This window comes from Halyomorpha halys, unplaced genomic scaffold (genome assembly GCF_000696795.3).
Source record: "Halyomorpha halys isolate HHAL.00 unplaced genomic scaffold, Hhal_1.1 Scaffold64.1, whole genome shotgun sequence".
NCBI classification, from domain to species: domain Eukaryota; kingdom Metazoa; phylum Arthropoda; class Insecta; order Hemiptera; family Pentatomidae; genus Halyomorpha; species Halyomorpha halys.
This window is the reverse complement of record NW_027116348.1, coordinates 1353477-1359585: the sequence shown is the minus strand read 5'-3', so window position 1 is coordinate 1359585 and position 6109 is coordinate 1353477. Positions and strand designations below refer to the sequence as shown.

The following is a 6109-nucleotide window of genomic DNA, read 5'->3' as shown; positions in this document are numbered from 1 at the left end:
TGATAAAAATGAAGTATGAAAGTAAAACGTGTATATATATATAAGTAATTAAATATGTAAATAAAAATATAAAGTTATGAAATGCAAAGAAACAAAGAAATATGAATATAGAATAAAGAAACAAAATTCAAATTTATGTTAAACAAAATAAGTGATTACAAAATATACCAATAATAATATGAGGTGAACTAGACTAATAACGTGGATAAGGAAAAATAAGACAAGAGTAGAGAAGCAGAAGGGGATAAAAGAACGATAAGAAAAAGAGAATAAAACATTGAACTCACCTACTCGTAGCAGATGGGCAATCTGAGTTGAAAAATACGTAACAAAGATGGCGAAATTACCGGAAGGTGTGAATATGTTACAAGTCATTTGCATGGATACAAATAAGAAATTGAAAAATTTTAAAAGAGGAAAAACGTATAAAAGGGTGACAACAAATGGTTTAAAAATTTAAAAGAGCATGAACAATGGGAGAAAAAAAAATAACATTTTTAAGGACATTAAAATAGTTATAAACTATTTGTTCTTTTTTTTTACCGCAACCCTGACCATCTTCTTATATTTAAATTTTTACGGTCAACTATATACATATATAAAAAAAATTACATTGTTAATTTTTTAATAAATTATCTATTTGGGAATATTTTAACGATAAGTTAATGTTTGCCGGTTTTTTGTTATTTCTGACCACACTCTCTACTATCTTTTTCTCATACGTATTATCCACGGTCAAATATCTTCCCATCATAAGGATTAATATAATCTAATAATAATATACTTAAAGAAGTTTGTCGGGGGGTGCGGTCAGCAAAGAACAACATAAATAAACAAAAACATATTTATTTATTTTATGCCGACGTTTCGACATAAAATAGTTATAAGGACATTAAATCAGTACTTATCTTTCCCTCCTCTGCGACACAACCCCTGATGAAGACCTGAAACTCAGGTCGAAACGTCGGCATAAAATAAATAAATATGTTTTTGTTTATTTATGTTGTTCTTTGCTGACCGCACCCCCCGACAAACTTCTTCAAGCATTAATCTACGGTCAACTATCTACAGAGTAATAATAATATAATTTATTGTAATATAGAAAAGATTATATTATAATAATAATATAATCTTTTCTGGGTCCTGGTTCGAGTCCGACTGTGGATTATACAAATTTTCATTTAAATGTAATAATTGTTGCTGTGATTTTACGGGAATGTCAAATAAAACATTACCCGGTCACTAAAAACCTCTTTGTATAAAGAGAGATTAAAATTGTGCTTATCTCTTTTAGTTGTTTAATAAATTTTTTGATTTCTATTTTTTTTTTCATAGTAGGTCTACCGTGTTAGGGTATGGTGTCTGAATATAGTGTGGACGTTGTTACTTTGTGCTTAAAGGTAAGTGATGCTTTGCGTGTTCTACACAATAGTGTTTTAAGGCCTCCTTCAGAGCCATGTGTTAAACTAAAGCCCAACAGTGGTTGGCTTCATATAGTTGTATTCATTAATACAAATATAAAAACTATAAAGATTTTTTTTCAAATAGAGAAAACTACTATCAATATTAAATGAGTACTAATAAGCATTGTACAAGTCATTAGAAGTTTGCCAATGTAAACTACGAGGCTGAATGCGCTACTTTGTTCTGAATTAAGGAACAAGGCCCTGGAATAATTGAGTCTACATTAACTGATTTATTGAACTTTACTTTTTTGTCAATAATGCTTTTTTGCACTATCTCAAGACTTAAGAGATACTTAGGTCTATTAATGCGGTACTGACCCGAATTTCTCTCCATGTCGGCAACTTCACATTCAGAGATACGACACAGAGGTATCTCACGCACTCTACTGTACTCACGCAAGAACAAATTTACCACCTAGCAAAATTGTACTCCTAAATCTTTCATAGGTAGGTGTAAACTTATTTACAGATCTAATCGTAAAATCAAGTAGATACACTTAATAATATTAACAAATAATATTTACAAAAGAAAATATATATGGTTTCTAAAGATATAAGGACGCATATGAGGGTAAAAATTCAAAATCTATCCGAATTTTCAATTATTAGTCGGTAACCTATGATATTAGAATTTCAATATAAATAAAAAATGGCGTAATATCAGCGTATAAAATATATTTGGAAATTTAACTCTTGCAATTTATTTTTATTGAACTTTGGAGCGACTTGTGAAAAGAGTTGGTTCTCACGGTATGAAGAATTCATTTTACACACTGATAGATTATTTGTTTTTCAATCTGCACCAAATACGTCTATGTTAATAAATAAAGAACAGCATTAAAAAACTCCTCAAAATCAGGTTCAATCTCATATCATAATACGGTATGCATCCGGAATAGAAATCATGCACTGTTGTAATTACTAATTTTGATACAATAGCTATTATTATAAGGCTAAGCACTGTATATGTATACATATGATAAGAGTGAATTCGATATATTTTAACTGTATATCTCAGTACATCAGTGTATTTCTCAATACCTCAATGTGTATATCTTAATATTTCAACTGTATATCTCAATGTTCATCTTCAAATTCAGACTGACTGTATTATTGCTTCATTATCAACTAAATTGTTCTAGAACTTTCTAATAAAGAATTCTTGTTTGAACAAGCCCATTCAACCCGGATCTCCTTCTATCCTATTAGTAATTGACAAAACAGTGTAGGACCTGAAAAAGTAGAATTCGGAAGCAATAACGTATACGTCATAAACGCTTCAATTTAGATACATATCCAAATTGAAGTTTTTACGATATTTTTCATATTTTCTCTTATCTAGATACCCTTAATGTATAAAATTAACTTAATTCTATATTAATTATTGGGCAGCGTAAGTTGAGGTCAATCTTAAGAACAAATTTCACCAATCAACTAGTTACTAAGGTTTTCGCTTTATTTACACTTAGAAATGTATTGAGTAGCTAGGTAGAAGTGAAAAGCACTATCATTTTTACTAAAATAATAGAAAACTGATTCCTAAGAATCCATGTCTGTGTTTTAAATGTAAATAAGATTTTGAAAAAGGAAAATAAATTAAAAAAGATCTTTAGGATAACGGTCAACACGATTTTTTACAAGATAAAGTTTGTTTTATCTTTAAATTAGAAAGATATTTCGGGTTTCAATCGAACTGATTGATTTGAATTGTCACTGAACTCTAAAAATACACGATTGAGGGAAAAACGCATTTTCCTTTTTAAATTAGATAACATTTTTTACCATTCGTAACCAAAATTCATAAAGTATAACCATTACTTTCCATATTAAAATTCTTCAAACACTGATCATTCTTCCTAAAAAGTATATAGGTCAAAAATATTAAAGACAATTTAATTGGTTATCATTTCAGACCATTAGATGATGTTTATTCTCAGTGGTTCTCTTCCATAATGGTGAATACAAAATATATATTGACACGTGGAATATGAGAGAAAAAAATTGTTCAAGTGATAATTTTTAAATCGTAATAAAATATATAAGAAATAAGGCATTATATGAATTAGGTTTCCACTTTATATTTATTCTGGTAAATAGAATTTTATAAAAAACAAATATTAATAATAACTACAACTTTAGCAATTTTTTTTCAATGTTTTCTCTTATAATCCATCGTTTTTTTTTTTTTTTTTTAATATGCAAATCAATCGATCTGGATTATTCTTTTACGGACTGCAATGAAAGCTAATTCAATTTAGTTAAATTTCGTAATACACGATTATTCTCGTAAAACGAGTACTTAAAACGATATTTCATAAAATTAGAGAAAATAACAGGAATTTTACATTTTTAAAAAAATGGATTGTTACCTTATCTTGGAAAATAATGTTTCTGTAAAGCTTTTTTTGATTTCAAATTGTAGCACGTTTTATCGAATTCAACAAACAAAAGAACTAGCAATTTTAAAAAAATTCCAAGCTATTCCCTCAACAAGCTTTTAGTTTTCGATTTATATATTAATAATTGAAAAAAAAATGACACTTATTTTTAATAACACGCTTAATACCCTTTTTATTCGAATCATAGAACCAAAATGTATTCCTTAGGATATAAACACACATACAATTTCTTTTTTTAGCCTATATAATTTAAGATGAACAGAATCGAGGCCAATTTTATCAGTACACGATTTGACACAGCTAACATAAATACGAAGTTGAGTGCAAAAATGTTATAAGGCATTAAATAATAATTTTTATAAAAAAAAAAAAAAATGATTAATTTATTTATGATTGAGTTCATTAACTTCAAATGCTTTTAAACAATTGGTATATGTATGAAACTGACTAGTCTTATTCCTTGCTGAAAACTATATAGAACTTCTCTCAAAGTTTTAAATAACTCAAAACTCCAAGTTTGACTTACATAACTTTTGCACTCAAGGGTTCAAATGAATGTTCAATAAACCTTTACTAATTCCGCCCTTCATTTCAGTCTGAACACAATCACGCTTTTAATTTGTAAGTGGACTACTAATGCTGCTGTATGACAGAAAAGTTGAAAACGTGAACCTCTTTAGATTCAATAGCCGTCCTGTAAGAAGAAAGTTAATGAAACGATAAAAGTTAATGAAGCAATGCAGACGATTTGCAGGAGTTGATGGGACAATTATACACTCTCCCTTCTACTAAGGAACAATAAGCGACTCACAATTAAGGTAAATTAATTCGGAATAGTTCTTACGGTGGAATACCCTTCAAGTGTCACCTTAAAAATGAAAATCAATGGTCTTGTATGAAATAAACATCTAAGAACTAGAAGAGGAAAACATAAGACAATAAAAAAATGAAAAATAAATCTATTTTATGTAAATTAAAAAATAAACTACTAAATTTTATCTAAATTAAAAAAAACTGCTAAATCAATGAATAATAATTTTGATACATTAATACTTTGTTTTTAAATAAGGTGGGTATTGGTAAAAAATTAAATAAAAAATATCTTTAGATAAGTATTACTATAGTATTACTTTTTGTTCTGTAGAAAATATCTTGAAAATTGCATCTTTAAATTTTTTATTCACATCTATTATTTTTGGTTCTTAAGTTTTGGTTGATTATTTTAAATAATGAATGTTTGAAATTGAAGAATAAAAAAAATTATACACTTTCAAAATTGTAGGTTTTACTTTATTTATATGATAGGTAAAATAAAAAAATCAAGCTTTTTTTTTAACTTAAGCGGTTATTCACAGCATAATTAGATACATTCTAAATAAACTAAAAAATAAAACAAATTCGTAAAAATCGGACCATTAAAAACAAAGAAGCGACATTCTAAAAGTACAAAACTGTTTTCAATTGTATTTTTGTTAGTTCCAAGGATGGGTTTTATAGTTAAAAAAATGAATTTAATATATTAATTTATGTAGAATTCAGACATATATAAATTATTGAAATTTAAATGTTTAAAGGTCATTTTCGCTAAAGATGTCAGGAGAATGTAACTGGTCCTCATTCTCCGTTTTTTTTTCTTTCTCCTCCACCATTTTTCCGAAAATAGCTTTTGTATGAGCTAAAATATTATTAATATTAAATATTAAAATATTATAAATAAAATGTCAAGCTGTTCATTATTTATTTTCCAGTCATGATTTGTACTAACAATAAATAAGTACTACAATATACAATATAAATAATAAGTACTACAATATAATTTTATTATACATTTCGATTTTATTAATTTGACTCACAAAACCTTTTGGTACGGCGGCAAACATGTAGGTTCAGTACTCCCTATATAATTTATTTTGATGGAATAATAATCTAGAAAAATTTTCAATCTTCATTGTAAAACGTCGTAGCTTTCATAATGAAACCAAAATATGTTGCACTTCTATAGCTCATATTTACTTTTCTAACACTATAAAAAGAGTCGTAATTATTCTATTGGGCCGCCCATAGCTCAGTGGTTAAGACACAGTCTTACCAATTTGATGTCTATTGGCGGTGCCGGTTCGAATCCGGCCTGGGGCGTTGACTTTTTTCATTGAGTGGCGGTCCCACAAAATGAAGAACTTTGAACCCCCCCAACCATGGTTAGGCAGTATAGGACTCCTAGGAGGAGGATAATCTCTCTCTCTC

The 6109-nt window shown here is 28.0% G+C and overlaps 1 protein-coding gene across 2 annotated transcripts in view; it reads right to left on the bottom strand.

The window, feature by feature from the left end:
* Positions 1-6109, bottom strand: part of LOC106692638 (glutamate receptor ionotropic, NMDA 3A) — a 553673-nt gene that overhangs the window by 220274 nt on the left and 327290 nt on the right. The window lies entirely within an intron of this gene.